Source organism: Sciurus vulgaris (assembly GCF_902686455.1).
Source record: "Sciurus vulgaris genome assembly, chromosome: 7".
NCBI classification, from domain to species: domain Eukaryota; kingdom Metazoa; phylum Chordata; class Mammalia; order Rodentia; family Sciuridae; genus Sciurus; species Sciurus vulgaris.
This window is the reverse complement of record NC_136467.1, coordinates 81165363-81186389: the sequence shown is the minus strand read 5'-3', so window position 1 is coordinate 81186389 and position 21027 is coordinate 81165363. Positions and strand designations below refer to the sequence as shown.

The following is a 21027-nucleotide window of genomic DNA, read 5'->3' as shown; positions in this document are numbered from 1 at the left end:
TGTTCTGGGCATTTGCCCTTTCGTCTATAGTCTCCACACTTCTCTACCATCTCTTTTCCAGAGTGACCTCCCACTATGGGGCACCATTAATAGATTTCCTTCTGTTCTGATTCTGGTTTGACTAGACCTATGAGAAGCAGCATCTGGAGATTGGAAGACAGGAACAAAGAGAAATCAGGGCATTTATTTCTCATGCTTACCCACTTCCAGCCTTGGCCTGACAATGGCCATTCACCACCTACAAAGATCCTCTCTGACGGTGATAGCTGTCTATGAATTCTAGTAACCATTATACTCCTTTGCCCTTTAGCCTGGAGTTAAAATGATCCCTTATTGGTGCCCCAAGCATGTCTGCACACTTGTAAAACATCCCTTTATTAACTCCTTTCAATCAGGCCAGTTGAGCGAACCACCTATTTCCTCTTAGGACACTGACTGACACAATATGGGAATGATTATATTTTAATATAGTAACATGAACATGGTGAAATATTATATAATCATCAACCACACTTTTTAAAAATAATACCTTTACAATTTTAAGAAAATGTTCAAAATGAAGGAAAAAGATATAAAGTAATAGTAAAAGTATGAACTTAATTTGGAAAAGAAATGTATATGTAGTGTTTATGTGTGTGTGAGGGTGTGTGTGTGTGTGTGTGTGTGTGTGTGTGTGTGTAAGAGAAATGTTTTAGATAAATTTGGAGGAGGGATACTGAATGATTAGTTGAGAGCTTGTTTATAATTGATGGATTTTAGAAATGTTTTCAATTTTTTTATTCATACTTTCAATTTATAAATTATACTTTATAAACTTAATATTTTATAGTCCTATTAGAAAGCAAGCTCTTATTTATATATTTGTATCTATCTATATATGTCCGTATTATTTTCTATTATTATCTACATATGTACATATTTTCTTCATCTAACACTAGAATTGTAGATAAAGAATAGGTCATACCATTTTGCTTAAAGTAAATTTTACCCTAGAAAATGGTTTCTATCGTCTTATGTTGGTTTCTAAGCACAAAACTATCATAGGAAGCTGGATGAAATGAATCATTTGTATTAAATGAAAATTTTATGCAACAGATTACACAGTTGGAATCTTTTATCATTTTAAATAGAAGTTAATCATTACAAAATATAACAATTATTAAAGTATTAACAATTTCTGTTACTTCTATAGTACTCTTGATTTTAAAATCCTTCATTCATTTAGTGTTTTTCTTTTCTTAATAACCCAACGAGGACTTTGTGTTTCCTGGGGGAGAATTTTAGTACCATGTGAGTTATGATAATTTGAAACTCTGGAATCCACTAGCACATATTAATTTTCAGGGCTGACTAAAGATGACTAATAAAATTATAGGCTGCTTTGGTCTGAATGTCTCCCAAAATTTTTATGTTGAAAGCTACTCCCCACAGTGATGGCATTTGGAGATGGGGCCTCAGAGAGGTGATTGGGTGATTAGGGCAGAGCCCTCATGAATGGAATCCGTGCCCTGATAAAAGACTTGCCTTGTCTCTTCAGGAAGATTAGGTCGCAGAGAAAGGACAGCCATCCAGGAAGTGGGGCCTCATCAGATACAAATCAGCTCACTGGTGTCTTGATCTTGTACGTCCCACATCTAGCACTATGAGAAATAAATTTCTTTTTAGAAACCACTCAGTCTATGGTATTTTGTTATAGAAACTAGAATGGGCTCAGACACGGGCTGTGATTGATTAAATATTGCTTAGGAAAGCTTTGAGTTTTTCTAGCTCAGTCAGGCTCACTCACTGATGTATCTCTGGTTTGGGTCTTAATTTCTATTTCAATAATACAGATTTTTTTTTTTTTTTTTTTGTAAAAAGTGAAAGTAAAAGCAGATTAAATCCTTTCCAATTTCTCTGTACCAATACCATTCCTCTTGTGTAACCACACTTTAGAAATAGTTTTATATGTAGTTTGATGTGTGTGTTACTTTTATCACAAATTGATCAGTACTGTTCATCCTGTTCTGTAATCAGATTTAAACTTTTTTTTAAATAAATGATAGACATTTTCTTATCAGAACATATGAAGCTACTTCATTTTCCCCTCCTTACCAAATTTATCTCTTATTTTTAATTGCATAAATATATGTAAACACATACTTGTTAAAATAAAAATGTGTTTCAGTTTGTAACTGACATCTAACCAGAACATATATGAGGGAAGACCACATTGTCAGAGACCTCCTATGTCCCAGTTTCTCTCCTGCCTTGCAGTTTCTGTGTTATACTGCTCTTTGCCATCATTGTATCTTAACTGCCAACATAATGGGTAAATAGAGATGTAGATGCACAGCACGACTGTCCCTGCAGAGGGTGGATTTCTAGACATACACAATGCCTAGTGTAGGCTGAATCTCAGCGGAGTTCCATGTTCCTCTTTCTGACAGACACGTAAAGCTCTCCCAGGGCTGTCCTACCACCTGCCATTTTCTCCTCGTTCATTTTTCTCCTCACTACTTATTCTTAAAAACTTACACCCAGGGCTACATATATATACATTGTATGATATTCAAATAAGGATAAGTATAGCTCTCTCTTCCTCAAACATTTATTATTTCCTTGTGGTGAAAACATTTAAAATTCTTCTTTCTAACCTTTCTTTCAGTATTATGGATTCAACGGAAGGGCCCTTTATCACTGAATTACACCCCAGCCCTTTTTATTTTTATTTTGAGGCAGAGTCTTGCTAAGTTTTCAAAGCTGGCCTGAAACTTCTGATCCTCCTGCCTCAACCTCCCCTATGTTGCTTGAGTTACTGGTGTGGGTCACCACATCTAACTCTTTGAGCTGTTTTGAACTATACGATAAAATATTGTTATCTTTATTCACCCTACAGGGCAAACTCTTCAGTTATAACTTCTGTCAACAGGCTAAAAGACTGCACCTCTCCCCAACTATGCAGTTAAAAATAAAGGAAAAATAAACCACTAAATAAAGTTTGTAACTTATTTTTCATTTCTAAAGAAATGACCATTGTTATATCTAATTTTGTATTTGTGATTTTGTTATTTTTTAAAGAATTCTCCATTAATTGTGTAAATTTTATAACCACATAAAACCTGGATATGTCTCTGTGACTTTTCTTATGCCTTATAAATATTTTATAGATATTTTCAGTATATTGAATACTTAATAAAAATAATACAGTATCGAACAGGAAAAGAGACTCCTTTTGCCTTGCACTGCTGATCTATTCCAGCTCCAATTCTAGGCTCATGCATCCCATGACTCAATTCCTATTTTAATACTTAATTTCATTATCTGTTTTTCTATCTTATTTCTCTTTCTCTCTCCTCAGACATCATTCTACCATACCTTCCAACATGCAATCTTCTTGGTCTTACTCCTTTGGGCTCCCATTTTCTCATTCCTCTGGAAAAACTTCTTTCATAAAAGCTTTACTCCTCTATGTCTCTGAAACCTTGGCAACTGCTTGACTTCCTCGATACTTTGTTTGCAGCCCAGAACCTTCAGTTGCCTTTTTGCCAACACTGCATCCCTCACCTTCTAGAACCAACCAGGATGCCGGTGATGGGCTCTGGCTGATCCTAGCCCTCTGCCATATTGCCCACTGCTGACACTCCTCTCACCACCAGTCTCACCCAGTTCTATTCCCAAGAACTTTCTGTGGCTTTTCCTGTTTCTGACATGAGGAAGAATACAAGATGCTTCACAGAGTCAGTGAGTCTTTCCTGCCTTTTCTCCTGACTGCCCTATTTTCCATGAATTTAGTGGTATCATCTGTTTTTTAGGCCCTAAACCTGAATCCACTTTGATACTGCCCCCACTTGACTTCATATATCCAGACTCTTGATAATTCTGCACTTTTCCTCCCATACAATTTCATTTGCACTCTTATCACTTGGTTCAAATCTTCATGGCCAAGAATATAATTATGATCATTATTTTTTGTAACTTTTTCTGACTCAGGCACGATACTAAGTGTTCTGCCTTTATATCTCACTTACTTGTCACAAAAATATCTGATGGGAAAGATGGTATTACTATTTTTTGTTGTTGTTGGGGCGAAACAGAAGTTTGGAGATATGAAGAATATCCTAACTGCAACTCTATTGGTTGCTCTGATACTGATCTTTTCTGCAGCTACTATCACTTCAGTATTTCTGGAAGTCTACTGTAGGATAAAGTTCAAACTTTCTTACATTAGCCCTGGAGCCAGATTCTCCTGCACTTCATGCACTTATCACCCATCAAATCACTTCTCAGCTTTTATCTTCTCAGGGATGTCGTTCCCAAGCCCCCAACCCATCACCTGAATAGTATCATCCTCTTCTGTGTTATTTATTTACTTATTCTATTTTCATGTAACCATTTCTTTTCTCTCCAACAACATCTCTCTCTGCAACATCTCTCACAGCAGGTTCAGGGATTTTAGATACCCTTATTCATCTCAACATTTGCCACAATGTTTTTCATATGGTAGGAGCTCGACAATTGTATGTTGATTGATTTCCAAAATTTTCTGCATCTGACTGATGAGTTTTACCTTAGTAATGCACAACAACAATGTATAAATTAATTTGAAGGGGTTTTACATGTCATTTTTTGGCACATTTCCCCACACCAGACAACCCCTCAGTGATACTTCTCACTTGTGGCTAATCATGTCCCCTGAGGCCACTCAGAATGAGAGTTGAACACGAGGAACTGAGTCATAGTGTCAGGTGTTCCAGAGACTCCTGAATGCTTTTGTCACCAATTTTTCAGAACAAATTGAAACCATTGTTGAAAGAAAACATAAGCCAAAAAAGAATGAGAAGTACAACAAACCTGAAAACAACCCAGGTAGCCTATTTTGTGGAACCTAAATCACACCCATTGCACTGCCTTGAGTAACTTTTGCTTCACAAAAGACTTTGGAAAGATTCATTCACAGGAAACCAAACCTATGCAAAGAGAAAGGAGACAGGTAATGTATTTGGAAAGTTGTATCATCTGCACTGTTTCCTCACTTCTGCCACAAAACTGGAGTCATGGGTAAGGTGGTCACACCTTTGTTCCAGTGATACCAAGGGTTTGGTGGGAATGGGTGGTTGGCCCCCAAATCTCCAGTGATCCTACAGCTTTCTTAATAAAATAACATAATATAATCTCAGCAAAGTTGATACTTTCTCAAACTTAAACAGCATGAATATAAGCTACCCTGGAAAACTGCTATTTTTATTGACCTAAAACACACACATGAAAGTGAAAACTTTGCTTGCTATGCCAGTTCAAGTTCTAGATTAGGCCACAATATGTCATCCAACTACACTGTTGTCATGGAATCCATTCTATGCAGAATTCTGGAATTGTGTCCAATCAATGAGCACATTTACTTCTGTGGACTTAATTTCCTTTGTGAGCTCTCTTGAGGTTACAAATTCTGTTTCATATCCAGTTTCTAAAACTTACATCTTTTTGGAATCACCAGATGTTTCCAGACTACTGTTCCACCATCACTGCTGAATATTGCTTCTGTATCTAAGCTTATACCATCTAGATTTTCATCTTACCTGTCAACTCCTCCATGTCACATCAGTAAAGTACTTAGCACAATGACTGAAATCTACTAAGCAGTAGATGAATGGGAGCTATTGTTATAACTAGAACCATTAGGTATTCTCAGCATCCTTCAGCAGGGCTGGTCTGAAAGCAGTTTATTTGTTAATATTTTTAAGAATTTAGCAAGCCATTTGTTCAACATACCTGTCATTTAAAAAATCATTATATAACTTATAATTCAACAAATTAGGTTAAAAAATAAAAGTCATAAACTCTAAAACCTCATCACTTCTCAGCATTTTACTATATTTAAATATTACCTATACTCATGAGGTTATTCAACTCCACTGTATCAGCATGGTGGAAATAACACATGATGTAGGCTATTGTGCTTCTCTTCCAGGTCCACATTCAGTTACAATGTACTAGTAGGTGAAAATGACCACGATGGAAATATTCCACCATAGAAATAGCCAACACTGAAAATTGGGCTTGATTTATTATCCTGTTATTGTTTAGGCTAAAGAATGTGGTGGAGAAAATGCTAATAATTCAAATTAAATTAAATGCTGTGTCATATCTAATATTGAAGCCAAAAGCATTTACAACTTAATGAATGCAACTTTGAACAAGTTTAGAAATATCTCAACAGTAAGTCATATATCACATTGAGTGACAATAACCTATTGAGAGAGGAAGCAGATTGGAGTGAAATTTCATTTGTCAAATATTGGTGGTATTTTCAACCAGAAGTGGGCTATGCATAATGAATTCTATAAAAATAAAATTACTGTGGGAGAATGGAATGGATTTGTGAAATTCATAAGCATATATTGCATATTTTATTATTTATAACTTGTGTGCTACACATCCTTTATATATAAAATTTATAATAAATCTATACATGTATGTAAACACACACACACACACACTTTTCCCTAAAAGCTTTATTATAAAACGTTCACTAGTACATCAATACCTGAGAATGTTCTTGACAACCGAAGGATAAAAAAAGAAATTTTTTTTACTAAGGACTGAATTCATATCAAAAGGATATAATGGAGAAGAAAAGTGAATATCACCTTAGTAAATTATTAAATCATTCAAATAATACTATAATCATTAGTTATTGCTACATAACAAACTACCTCCAACTCAGAAGTTTAAATCAAGAATACATTTTTTGTTTTTGTTTTTGGTGCTGAGTACACCCTTCAGCTATGTGATTCTGCTTATCTAATCCAGGTTCCTTCAAGCTTATCATCATCCACCATCAGTGGGATTGTCACTAGAACTGGTCTGGGATGGCTCCTCTCATGTGTCTATTGGCTGGGTGACGGAGGTAACTGGGCCACAGGTATCCATCTACAAGTGGGATACTCCAAGTAATTTTCATAACATCTGGGCACAAGGCCTCTTGAAGCTGAGGTGCAAAAGTGGAACAAAACTCATTTTCTCTTCATTCTGCTGGCTAAACCAAGCCACAAATCCAGTTCAGATTCAGGAAGTGGGAAATAAATTCCAACTCTTTATGAGAGTCTTTGAAGAGTTTGCAAACATAGGAATGAGCAAGTGGGGTCATCATCTATCACAACGTTTTCTGCCATCCACAAATACCCATACCTTGGGTAAGCAAACTGCCTGTGAAGGGGCCCAGGGCATCTGTAAACAAAGTCTTCTTTGTGCCTGATTATGTTTCCGCTCTCTTTCCCCATTTTCTAAATATTTGCAATTCAGTAGATGTGCTCTAAATAAGAAAAAAGTAGCTAGAATTTACTCATAATTTCTGTTTCTTACAAAAATAATTCCATATAATATAAATTTGCAGGTAGAATCCTACTATAGAAGAAAAGTTGAAAAGAGATTTAATAGCCTTAAGGAGGCTGAATGAAATTTAACATCCCAAATACAAGAAAAAAACCTGCCTGGAAAATATGCGCATTTTCAAAGGATAAGAAATAGATACAACACAAACTTGTGTAAAAGCAGGTGAGGAGAGGACTGTTTTGTGTCAAGAAAGAAGGTCGGAGGAAGGGAATGCAGTCCTGCATCTGCTTGCCAAGGTTACAATCTGAGGAACAAGTCCTTAGGCAATTTTGTCATATTGTTTGAACAATGTGGACTTACACAAACCTAGATGGCCCGGCCTACTACACACCTAGACTGTGTGGGGCCATCATCCCCCATGTAGCCCCTTGTGGACTGAAACACTGCTGTGCAGCAAGTGACTCTATTATTATAGTATCCATCCACTTGAGTATTCTTACCCAAATTTGTAATTTTATATGTATTTTTTGTTGACTCCTGTGCCCTTAACACCTGGCTCCGTATCTGGCACAATAGGGAGTCAAATGTTAAATTAATGCCTGAATGAATAAGTTGACAATAAAAATCAGTGACATGCAGGAGCCTTCAATAACACTGTCTTTTTAAGAAATATTTCTCACATAGTCTTCAAAAGCAAGACAATAGAAAGGAAGGGTCCCTCCTAATACTGAAAAACATCTGAAGATTTCTAAGGGTTTTCTCCTTTTGGAGGCTACAGAGAGTTCTGAAATCATACCAAGCTTAACATTTATTCAAACAGATCAGCCCTGTCCTTTAGCACTGCAGTATAGCCCAGAAAAATAACACCATGCATCTGTTTATAATTCTTCTATGAGTACATAAAATTATGAACTTAGCTTCCAACCATAACAGTAACTAACTCCCAGGTTATTTATCTAGTCATATGAAGTAATCCTGCCCACTAATTTAGAATAAGGAGAAAGGCAAAAGATACTTAATTGTTATGCATTGAGTGATTACAAGCCAGGTCCTCTGCTAGAATCTGTAAGCTCATTACCCCATTTGATTCTCCAAAATAATTCTTCAAGATAAATATCATTATTCTCATTTTATCTATGAAAAAGCTGAGGCTCAGAAAGGTCAAGCAATTTGATCAAGTTCAAAGTTTATAAATGGCAGATATGGGATTTGAACTCCAGAATATCTATCTGAGCCTGAAGCTTTTGTTCTTTCTACCCTGTCACTATATTATTTTTTCCTGCCTTCTTCAATCAAGATCCATTCATATTCTTTATCCTAATTCTAATTGGGAAGCTTTATAATGTGTTAGTGGAAATGCCCTTAGAAAATAAAATATTCAAACCATCTTCTTCCATTGATGATTTTTCTGGAAAGTGCGATTAGCCAAGAGTGTGCCATGTTTCAGCCCTCAAAGAAAATTAAAGCGAATGTTCCCATCAGCTGTGGTTCTTGCTGCCAAAGATTTCTGCATTAGCCATGACTAAAACTATGTCCCTGCTTTTGTTAATGAAGATCCTGGGTCCCACTTTACCCCTGGTGTCATTCATCCAATTCTGGCTGGCACTGGCCCATGGCTGCACTCCCAGAATCAGTACATTCCCAAGCCAAACCATTCTTCTCCTTCATATTATGTCTGCTTTGGTGAAGGAAGGAGTCTCAGAGAAAAGGAAACAGATATGGACTGTGTAAATAGCACATTTGTAGGGTTGAGGGTGAAGTAATGTCAGAGAAAATTTGAAAATTTGCAAAGTAATAGCATTTGCAATGTTTAAGCATAATCAGGTCACCGTCATGCAGATAACATGAAAGACAATGATAATGAAAACAAGCAGTAAGGAGGGACAGAGACTGGTGTCAGTGTGTGCAGAGGGGAGGGCCTTAGAGGACTCTAATTTGGAGGCAAGGCAGAAGGCAGTTTAATTCCACTTGCTCCTCTGTTTGACTGAGTTGTGTTATGATCTCTTCTATTCTAGCCAAGTGTTCTCTAATCTAGTGCTCCTTGAACTTGACTGTGCATAAAAAAACCCCAGAAGAGCTTGTTAAAATGCAGGGTCGGATGCAGCAGTTCTGGAACGTGGCCTGGGAGTGTGTTTCTCATAGGCTCCCAGGCAGAGTCCACACTATGAGGTTGGAATCCACTTTGGGTAGCAAGGCTTTGGGCTATACATCACTATCATAATTGATACAACAGGGGAGAGAAGTAAGAAGATCTAGTGCTCTAGAAAAGGAGGTTTAAAAGAACATTTACTCATTTTATATGTTCAAATATCTGTGACTTTGGTTTAGGGACACTGGCACTCCACAACAGACTGATTTAGAAATCTATTACGCTTGCTTTTTAAACTAAACAGTTTGTTTTTTTTTTTTTTTTTTTTTTTTTTTTTTTTTTGCTGACTTCTGGGATTTGAAATCAGTGAGTTCCTCAAATGTTCTCTGTGTTTGTATAAACATTCTAAAAATGAATCTAGACTTCTACTTTCAGGGATACAAAAAGAATTTTTTTTTTCCTTATACAGATGCATTTGTGAAGCCACAAAAAGAAGTATCGATTTCATTCAGTTTGTAAGGGTGTTCATGTGTCAACTAAATCAAAATCATGGATTTTTAAAATTTAAATTTATTTTAATTTATTTATCTTTTGGTGCTCTGGATTAAACCCAGAGCCTTGTGCATGCTAAGCACATGCTCCACTACCAAGCTATATCCCTCAGCACTAAATTATAGATTTTTTAAGATAAAAATTACAACACAATTTTGGAGTTTCTTTAACTTAGTCTAAGAAAAATATTCCATAAATACAGTAGTGACACAGGTTTATTTCCTCTCTTTCAGAAGTTTCTAATTAGGAAAAATAAATAAATCCTGAAATAAGACTTCCATTTGTAAAAGAAAGCCTTTCTTTATCAGGGATATGCTAGGGAAACAGCTTAATTCTTCTCATTTTCCAATCTGGAAAAGCAAGGGATAGAGAGGTTAATCCAGTTGTTGGAGAATGATGCAGCTGTCAGCTCCAGAAGAGGTGTGGCAGTGACGTCAGCCCACGCACACTGAGGGCAGAGTCCTGCCTCTCACCAGGCTGTCCCCTGCTTGGAGTCCACCCAACTTGGTTTTCCAGTGTCCTCAGCTTCTTACCCATACTCATCTCATTGACTCCTTGGTGATTATGACTTTTATCATTTGTTTGCTGGAATTTTCCAAGCAGTTTCTAATCTGGTTTTTGCCAATAAGATGTTAAGATCTGGGTCTCAGGAAGAGTGACTAGTTTTTGTCAATATTTTTTATTTGGACACACTGATATTCATAGTAGACTTCATTTATCTCTTCCATTGCTCCCATAATCTATACTAAGGACTTGAGAAGTTCAGTTTTGGAACACTGACTTCCCCACCCCAACATCCTTTCCCCTGGCCATGCCCAGCCCTAACTCACTGAAGTGCAAGACCTGCCATCATCAGGAGAATCAAGATAGAAAGAAAAAGTGAACTGTTTTATTTTGAAGAATATTGTCTCATCCACAATACAAGCATTTGCTTGTCCTTCAGAGGTAGGATGATCAAATAACATAGTCTAAATCAGGACACTTTGGAAAATCAAAGGAGAGAGATTAAAATGAGGTCAAGATTATGGGCCTGAGTTAGGAGTGGCCTAGGGGTGCTGTAGCATATCAATGGCTTCCAGGGTCTCTGTGCTGACTCCTTTAAGATTCTACTGGAAAAGGAAGTCAGGTGAACCCCAAGCAGTAACTTATGAGTGATATGAGTGTGTAGTCCTTAGAATTTCTACTACATTGTAACCTGTCCATGTCAGTCGATTTAATAACTTTTAAGAACTTAAAGTATAATGAGCACATGCGGAGTTATCTACAAAAGGAAGAGCTTAGGACTTATTTTAATTTTTGCTCTTGCTTCCTGCTGACTTAAAACTTCTTACTTTTTGTTGGATGTGAAACAATTTTGTGTTAATTGAACACTTACATGAGAAATCAGTGGTGATCAGGAAAAGAAAATCATTCTTAAACCAAAAATGTAACTGGAAATCAAAGGTAATTAAATAAAAGGGTAATTACCTTTGGCACTTCACTCTCATTCCTTAACAGCCAAGCTTGTGTTTAAGTTCTAAAGGAAAGCAAGGTTGGTAAGTAATTAAATTCTGCCATCTAGAAAAATTTTAAATGTTTTTGTTTTACAGCATACTTTAAAACACAGAAGTCCTCTTACAGAGTGAGGTCTAATAATTTTATGAGCAAAAACACAGAGTAGTGAGTGATGTACCATCTTAAACATCTTATCGGTGCTACTTTTAATATATTTTTCCATCTGTTTCACCAAATTCCTCACCTTTGCTTCCCAGTCTCCTAATTCTTGTTCCCTTGAATTCAACAGCAGTGCATTATTTTTTGGCAAATGCTATTTTGAACCTGTAACTCCCCAGTATAGAATCTTTCAATGGCACCCTACAGAGAAATTCCAAAATCATCAATCCAGTTGACAAATCCCTGCATTATCTATGCCCCAGCCTCCTTACTGAGCAAGTAATATGATCTCATTTGTTGAATAAGTGTAACCAAAGATTAAAAACTACAAAACAAGACTGTCCCCTCCAGGACTTCACTTTCTTTGAAGAGACAGTGATGATACTAGTATTGGGATGCACTGAGATTCCCCAAGAGCTGGTTTAAGAATAGCTATTATTTTTGTTTGCCAGGCTCGGTGGTAATTGGGGAAGAAAATCAGTAGTCCTGAAAAGAAACTGAATGTGTTTTAGTCTAGGAGGTAGGTGGAAGAAGAGTGGATCCTATACTATAGAGAAGAATTGAGAAGTTTGAGAGACAAAACATAGTGTGGGATGGGAAAGGAGACACCATGACTGGAGAACTTTCTGAGCTATTTTTAAATCTCCTTCATGTTGTAAGAGTTTGTTTGATCAGAAGAAAGTTTATGTTTTGTGCTATAGATATAGACCCTTTGATTCTCAATCTGGGCTACACATCAAAAACACAAGGGGACTCAAAATGGGTTAATTCCTAGGAATTACCTCCAGATGTTCTGATATGAATGGTTCCAGATAGGGCTGAAAAGTTTAGTGTTTAATCCTCCCTCCTTCCCTCCCAGCCCCTGTGACTCTGACTCTTGCAACGTTTAAATGAGATTATCTATTCGGATGCACTTTGCACAGGGCTCTCTAAAGGTTGGCTCTTATTGATAGGATTACTAAATCAATAACCACTGAATTTCAAAGCAAAGGGAGGAAAGAGCACAGTTATGGATTCTGCTAGGGCCTAAATTCAGTTCAGAATAAGCCTTTGAACTGAATTTCAAAGTCCAAGTTAGGTGAAGAGTGGGATCATGCAACCCAGAAGTCATGGCATACACAAAAGCATATTCTGTGTAGAATATATTTTCAGATTTTAATTGACTGAACAATCATTTATTGCTTTTGTTAATTCATGCCTCACATTATCTCATTCATTGGGTTCATAAAAATGGCTGACAAGAAATTCACTAAAGTGGATTGGATAAAACAAGATGGTCTTCTCTTTAGGGTGATTCCAAGAATGGGTTTGTCAAGCAAGCAAAGGGCTGGATGCATCATCCAATCCAGAAACAAAGAAATAGATATCAGGAAGAATGAATTTAAAAGTTTCAGTGCCAGTAGCCTCACAGAAATAAAGTACACAAGTGAGGGTGTCAGACATGTCTTCTGAGAACACTGCAAAGTACTCTGCAAATATGAAACAGCAGGCCTGGTGGTGCACTCCTGTAATCCCAGTGACTCAGGAGGCTGAGACAGGAGGATCCCAAGTTCAAAGCCAGACTCAGCAACATATTGAAGCCCTAAGCAACTAAGCAAGACCCTTTCTTAATTAAAAAATCAAAAGAGCTGGGGATGTGACTCAGTGGGTAAGTGCCCCTGGGTTCAATCCCTGGTACCAAATAAAAAAATATATAAAAGAGAGAGAGAGAGAGAGAGAGAGAGAGAGAGAGAGAGAGAGAGAGAGAGAGAGAGAGAGAGAGAGAGAGAGAGAGAGAAATTCTGAGAGATCAAATTATCCTCCAAGTGATTTCATGAATGCTAAAATTTTGAGAACTGCTAGATTAGTAATTTCTACTCCTGGCTCCCTACTGAATCTACTGAAGTTCGTTATCAGCTTAGTAGGGCTGAAATAACAAGTGCCACAGACTGAGGTTTAAGCAAAAATTGATTTTTTTTTTACAGTTATAGAGAATAAGGATCTGAGGTCAAAGTGTTGGGAGTCAACACTCTTTCTTCTGAGGTTTTTTTCCTTGACTTAAAGACAGCAATCTGCTGTGTATCTTCACATGGTTTTTCTTCTTTATGTATGTCTTTATGTCTTTATTTCCTCTTTTCATAAGAATTCTAGCTATATTGAATTAGGGTCTACTTTAATGACCTCATTTTAATTTAATTACCTCTTTAAAGTATCTCTAAATATAGTCACATTCTGAGTTATTGATGGGGGTATATGACTTTAACATATGAATTTTAGGGAGACATAATTCAGCCTATAACAAGTACTTTAAATTAAAAACTGTCAATGCCACAAAATACCAACCAAATCTGAATTCCTAAGCATAGGGGCAGGCATAAATATTTCTTAAAAGCTCTTAATTCAGCTGTGTAGAGGGTTGACAACCAGGCTATAATGAGTGAAAGGCCAACACCTGGGCACACATCAAGGGACTCAGTCATCAGTGATCACTTACTGCTGTCAAGCAGGCCCACCCTAGCAAAAGTAGAGGACATTAAGAAGCAGAAGGAACGCAACCATGAGAAGTTTGATTTAGGGCAACATATTCAACCAGCCCCTAAGGCAAGAATGCACAGGTTAATTTTGAACTGAGGGCCAGTTCAAAAGAAACCAACATCCGAATGGATGTGAGAGATTAGAAGTCAGTGATGACCCACATGTGACTTCACCTTGGACACACAGGTTTCTGACAAGGAGATCTTGGCCAGGAAGTTGTTTCTAGGGTCAGATAGCTGTAGAGACCCAGGAAATGACCATAAAGGAAGTCAGATGGCATCTGAGCTCTTTATAAGATGTCCTACCTCTTATTACCTTGCATATGTCTCTTACAGCATTTTAGAGAAAAGAAGACAAACAGTATCAGCACAACTGCTGCCCTGAAGATGTGAAATGGGTGTGGACGTGTGCTGCCCTGTGAAGAGCCATCCGGCACCTAGCAGTTCCTGGACTTCATTCCCTGTGGGTGATGGACTGTCTCCCAGAGTGGCTGATTAAACTTCTAACCACCTTAGCCAAAGCTGACCATCTCTGCTGTGTTCTCCTTCACAGAGAGAAGGCCATTTGTGTTCAAGCTGTCTTTATTAGCTCCATTTCAACGTGCAAAAATTAAAGGACTGTTGCGAAGAAACAACTGGAATCCAGGAAGAACAGATCATCTCTTTGAAACCTCCTCACCCACATCCACACACCTGGCCCAGAGATGGAAGAATTACAAGGAAATTACAAGGAACCCAGCTGAGTAATAATGTTATTGACTCCCTGCTAATCGGATTTTTCTTGAGTCCGGCAACAGTCAAGTGTTTACAAGACTTCTCTTTTCAAAACAACTCAAAAGTCAGTCCCAGCAGAGAAGCTAGAAACCAGAAAATCAATAACGCAGGAACTGCTACTAAAGATTTTCATCTACCCAGTGAGGAGGATTTTTATTTATAGAAAAACTGGCCACTCCAGTTTAGTGTGGTAATAACATGGTACAGCTAGTTCAAAGAGTGGCATGGTTGAACACAGCCTTGCATTATGCCCCCCGTAAATGGTCTCTATGAGGAAAAGCCTATAATTTAGAAAGATTTGCCGTGAATGATAAAGTCCAGGTCATTGTAACAGATACTTTTTACCAGCTCTATTTGTGGGAAGGGCATGTAAAAAGGAAGGAAAAAGGTTAGCTTCAGGAAACCTGGCAGGGGAAAGTGAGCCTCATTTGGTTTTACCTACATGGGCGCTGTCTTCCACCCATGTAGGTTCCAATCTGAACCCTGGATGGCAAAGGACTGATCCATTACAAAGCATGCCTTTGTTTTTTTAAATGGAATTTAAATGTTTTTTGCTCCCTCAAGAACCATCTTCCCGCTGTTCTACTTTTATATTATTTCTCTTTACATGCTCCTTGAGCTCTGGAGAAAAACTATATGCTCTGTTCAATTGTATTTTTATACAGAGTTTCTCGTTGGGTGGAAGTCAGGAAACACTGACTCAAAATGTCAAACTGTTTTCCAGGGTAGTCCTTGAAGCATGGTTCTGCTGACTTCCTGTGGCATAGCCCATCAGAATCTGTCACTGCTGATGGAAAATCAAGAGATGAAGATTGTAAGTATGGTGGCTTCAAAGTCGGTCTCTGAAAATGGCATGCAGCATATACTTAGACTTATTTTTAAAATATAATCAAGTTAATATCTTATCAGGAATTAGGGAAGAGTGGTTCTGAACTCATCTCCATGTGATGGTCTATCATTGTCATTTTTGGTTTCTGTCAGCTAGTTATGATGCAGGCCAAAGGATAACATTGCTAAACAGTGTGCTAGTAAAGGCTTAAACAGACTTTTCAAGGAAATTTGGCCTGATTTGTACTGCTTGACAATTTCCATGGTGTAAATACTTTCTTATGGTTATTTTAAGTATTGACTTGAAGTCCCTGAAAGCAGAGTTGGGAAGAGAGACACAATTATGTAGTATTTTCAGAGTACAGATAAAATTGGGTTTAAAAATATCTCAAGAGTACATACAACAATAATATGTAGTAAAATAATTAGTTAAGTGATGAGTTTTAAATATTTATAGATTTGTTCTAATATGACATATACACATATAATTTAATTTCAAAAATGGTTCTGCTTGTCATCCTGCTTGAAAAAGTCCTGAAAATCTAAAATTGGCTCCCATGAGCCACTAGTAGTCAGGTCCAGTATACCAGTGATCTTCCAGAAGGTGAAGCTCATATTTATGAATAAAAGAAAAATCCAGGGTCACAACATCAAGGTCTAGGACTGTGAATACCCTGAACATATAAGCTGAGAAAAAGCTGACTGAATAGGGAGCACTAATGGGTTGAAGAATAAAACCCAAAACCAGGAGTCAGGCATGGTGGCACACGCCTACAATACCAGCAGCTTGGGAACTGAGGCAGGAGGATCATGAGTTCAACGCCAGCCTTAGCAAAAAAGTAAGGTGCTAAGCAACTCAGTGAGAGCCTGTTTCTAAATACTGTGTAAAATAGGGCTGGGGATGTGGCTCAGTAGTCAAGTGCCCTGAGTTCAATCCCTGGTACGAAAAAAAAAAAAAAAATTTCTAGACTCCTGCCTCCCACCTACTAGCAGATATCACCAAGTCATGGACTCAAAACACATTACTTTGTTGGAAAGTCACGAAGCCACTGGCCAGACTGTGCATTTTGCATTGCAGAAATTGGATCTGAGAGGTGGCTATAATCTTTGGGAAAGATTAGTGTTCAAACTACTTCCTATGGTCTCTTCCCCTGGCTTGGTTCACTCGTGTATATTCCCTCTGAAGTGGGAGGGCAGCCAAGTCAGCACTTCACTATGTACACCTTCTCAGAAGTCTCATGGTTTTAAATAACACCTACCTGCTGTAAGTTCCACATTTTTTGCTCCAGCCAGGACTCCCAAACCCCCATGTCTAACTGCCTACTGGAAATCTGTCCTTGGATGTTTAATGGGCATCTCAAACCCATCATGCTCAAAACTAACCACCCTTGCCATGATCTTCACCAACTCAGAAAATAGCTACTTTGCCTTTCCAGTGTCCTAGCCAAAAGTTATGACCTCATCTGTGATTCCTCTTTCTGTCCCACATCCTATCCAGTAGTAAATCTTGTTGGCTCTGTTTTCAAAATACATTCAGAAGCTGACCTTTTCACCATTTCCAACAGTTTCCAGAATTTCTCCCCCACATTACTGCAACAGTCTCCTAATCGGGCTCTTGCTCCTGGCCTCACACCCATTTCCCATTCTCGCTGCAGCCAGGGCCAGCCTTTTACAACTTGCTCTGAGTCATTCACTTTCTCTAGGGAAAATCTCCAATGGCTTTCCATTTCACTTAGAATAAGAGAGAGTCGTCATGCCTTTGCTCCTGATGGTACCTAAGTGATAGTCCTTCCCAGAGGTTCTTATGGCCCTTCATCCTATCCAACAGGCCTTTTTCAAATGTTATCTGCTGACTTCTCTATTTAAAATTGCCACCTCCATAAAACTACTTTTTTAGTTATTTTTTTCCCCATAGCACGTACCACCAGTTGAAAGACTTCAAATTTGTTCCATTTTTTTTTTTTTTTTTTTTATGAAAGCAGGGATTCCTCTCTGTTAGCTGCTCTGTCTCCAGCAGACAGAAACAATAACTAGCATAGTAGGGACTAAACGATATAAGCTAAAGGAATATATATTACTATAGTCTGAATGAGGGTCCCAAAATTCATATGTAGGGAACTTAATCCCCAGTGCAAGAATGTTTGGAAGTGAGGAATTTTGGGAGCTGGTTAGGTGGCAAGCCTCTACTCTCTTGCATGGATTAATACAATTATAATAGAACTTAAGAGAGGGAGTTGACCTTTTTGCCCTTCTGCCATGTGAGAATGTAGGGTTCTTGCTCTGCAGAGGAGAGCATCAAGGCATCAGTTGGAAGGAAAGAGTTGCCTTCTCCACAGAGGCCAGCACTTTGATCTTGGACAATAAATTCCTATTGTTTATGAATTACCAGTCTATGGTATCTTGTTAGAGTACTACAAATGGACAAAGACAGATAGTATGTTCATTGGAACTGAAAATATTTCAAGCCACAATTAGGAAAGAAAAGTATGGAAGAAGAGGTAGGGAGAAGGGAATTAGATGGGGGGGGGGGGGCAGGAAAATAGAATTTTTCATCAGGCAACTGAGAACCCAGCCTCTACATGTTCCTGATGATACTCAGAGAAGGGTGTGGAATTCTAGAAGACTGTAGTTCTCCTGATGTGTAGTAAAGGGGGTACATAAAGAAAAGTTGTGTGCTTTCCTAGAAAGAGCATTACTTTTGAAGTCAGACAACTGCTGTTACCGTCCCTATCACTGTTTTCTTACTGTATGACTTAATGCCTCTCAGCCTTTTCTGGTTCTCTTTTCTTTAAATTCTCTTCTTCCTTTTACAGAGCTGACTTCTCTGGCATCTTTTTTCCCTTTGATCTCTTAAATGTTGTTTCCAGTAGCTCCTCCAACACCCTCTTCTGACTCTAGCCTGATCAGACTCCTCTTTTCACCTCCACAATTATGCTCATGCTTCCTCCTTAGCCTGAAGAAAATGGACTATACCCTTATTTCAGGTCAAACTGCCTTGGTGTTCCCATGACCTTCTCTTCCCCTTCCCTCAAAACTGCAAGATGTCATGACAAAGTATAAGACATAAACAGAAATCTGAGCTCGTCATAGGATTGTTATCTCACAGTCTTGACGCCATCCCTTAAACATTCTAAACATCAGTCTTTCTGTAAGGAAAATGGGCAGGCAGCAAAACACTGTGGTGCTAGTAACAGACTGCTTGGGTCATACTGCAGCTCTGCCACTCTTAGCAGGGTGAAAGAGAAAATTGATATTTACAATCATCCATGTGTTCCTTCATAAAACTGTGGATTATAGTACCCACTTCATAAGGCTATTAGGAATATTCAGAGACAGAAAGCACTGATACACTGCTTGACACATGGTATGTGCCCAGTCTAGCTTAGTTGTTGCCATTATTATCATTATCAGGCTATTGTGAAGTTCCATGTGTTAATGTATGTGTGATGGACAGCTTTTGTTTATCCCTTTAGATCCACTCCCCAACTTCTGACCCCGCTTGAGCCCATGCTGGAAAGCTCTTATCAAAAGACTTCTTCACACGTGTGATTCTGGTTGGACTAATGGAAGCAGGAGCAGAAGTTGGGCTCCCTCTCTGGAAAGACTCCAAGGGTCATGTTTGCCCTATTAAAGGCCATGATTCCTATGAGATGGCTGTCTCCACAAGACTCTCTACTTATTCTCTGGGGACGGTTAACCACTCTGTCCTCTTGGTAATGACTTCCTGCTATACTTAGCTCTGGAATACTGACCATCTTGGTTTGCTTTTACCCTGTGAGCTCCTTTGTAGATAGTCCATTTATTAAACTGTATTCGACTTAAGCATGCTCACTACTTCCTGCTTCAAAACCAGTTAAGAGGGTATAGGAGTCATTTCTGAAGTAACAACATGTATGTCTTCCTACATGTTTATTTGTTCCTATGTCCCTAGCAACTGGCAGTGTCGAACATGTGCAGGAATTAAACAAACACATGCCACTCTTCCAGATTTTTAAAGAAATCTACTACCTCCCCAAATCTCCTAGATAGGACATAGGAACTTCCAAATCCATGTATCTGGTACTGATCCACTGTCAGCTCTTCCTCCTGTATTCCTGCATGTGTTAAGAATATCACCACCATTCTACTGTGCCTGAGAAAGTCTCATGTCATTTTCACCTCTCCCTAGATCTCATGTTCAATGTGCACAAAGGAAACAAGAAGTCAGGCAAAGAACAGCAAAGCTGATGGACAGGTGGTATGGATCTGGGTACTATATTTTTTCTTCTTCACTACTACTTCCTCTGTGATGCTTTTCAGCACCCTCCATCTGTGACGAGAGGAACACACATCACTATAAGAAAATACCTCTCAACTCTGTCTTACTCCCTAGAAGTTTTAAATGCTAAAGATAAACCCAACAGAGTAAAAGATGTTTAGGAAATAAATGTGTCATATTTGTTGTTTATTCTGAGCACTTTCAGAACTCCTGGCACATAGTAGATAGTCAATAAATACTTGTAGAGTGAATAAATAAATTAATGAAAGCTTTGTAGAAGGAATTCACTTTTTCTGAAAAAGTGTATCCTTCTCTGACTCTTTATGGTCCAAATCAATTTAACAAATCTATTTAAGAGGGACAGACTTTTAAAAAATGAAATGTTTTCCCTGTGTTGGTCATTCTTTGCCTAGGTTTCAATAAGAAGTATTAGTATTTCTCACCAGAAAACCAAAGGAAGGAAGGAAGGAAGGGAGGGAGGGAGGGAGGGAGGGAGGGAAAGGAAAAGAAAGAGAGAAAGGGAGGGAGCAAGGAAGGAAGAAGGGGGAAAGAAACATTACCAGATGCTGAGACCCAGTTGAGAACTAAGGGTGCTTACAATATTCCATAAGATTTGACCTCTGTGACCTCCCTCATCACCTGCAACCTCCAATCTCTTTGTCTAAGCTTCCAGGTTAAAGTCCCTTTGCTATTTTCATTTGTTTGCTTGAAGCACAGCTTGTTTCCAACTGTTAGCTATATGCAGTAACCCATTTGAAGGACTATCATACTTCCTCCTCCAGATAATCAATGCTAATGAGGCATGAAATAATCCATTTGAATAACTGGTAGAGAAGTTTCAGTTTCTTTTCTTAGAAAATTAAACTCCTGAATTTGCTCATGTGTGAAGGTTAAGCCAGCCATTTCAGAGAGGAACTGATGATGATGATGATGATGATGATGATGATGATAATGATAAAATAATAATAGCAACCTTTTGTCATGAAACTATCCAAACAGAGAGGTAGCTGGGCCAAGGCAGCATAATTGAGATTCACGTTTATTAT

General features: G+C 38.1%; 1 long non-coding RNA gene across 5 annotated transcripts in view; it reads left to right on the top strand.

The window, feature by feature from the left end:
* The window catches only part of LOC306665452, a 61505-nt gene that overhangs the window by 25870 nt on the left and 14608 nt on the right, over positions 1-21027 (top strand). For 2 of the 5 annotated variants that reach the window (XR_013765021.1, XR_013765022.1), the window contains exon 3: positions 14466-15709. This is a non-coding gene — a long non-coding RNA (uncharacterized lncRNA). Of the gene's footprint in view, positions 1-14465; positions 20929-21027 lie in introns of those variants that run through there. The other 3 variants (XR_013765023.1, XR_013765025.1, XR_013765024.1) reach the window with 2 other exon arrangements.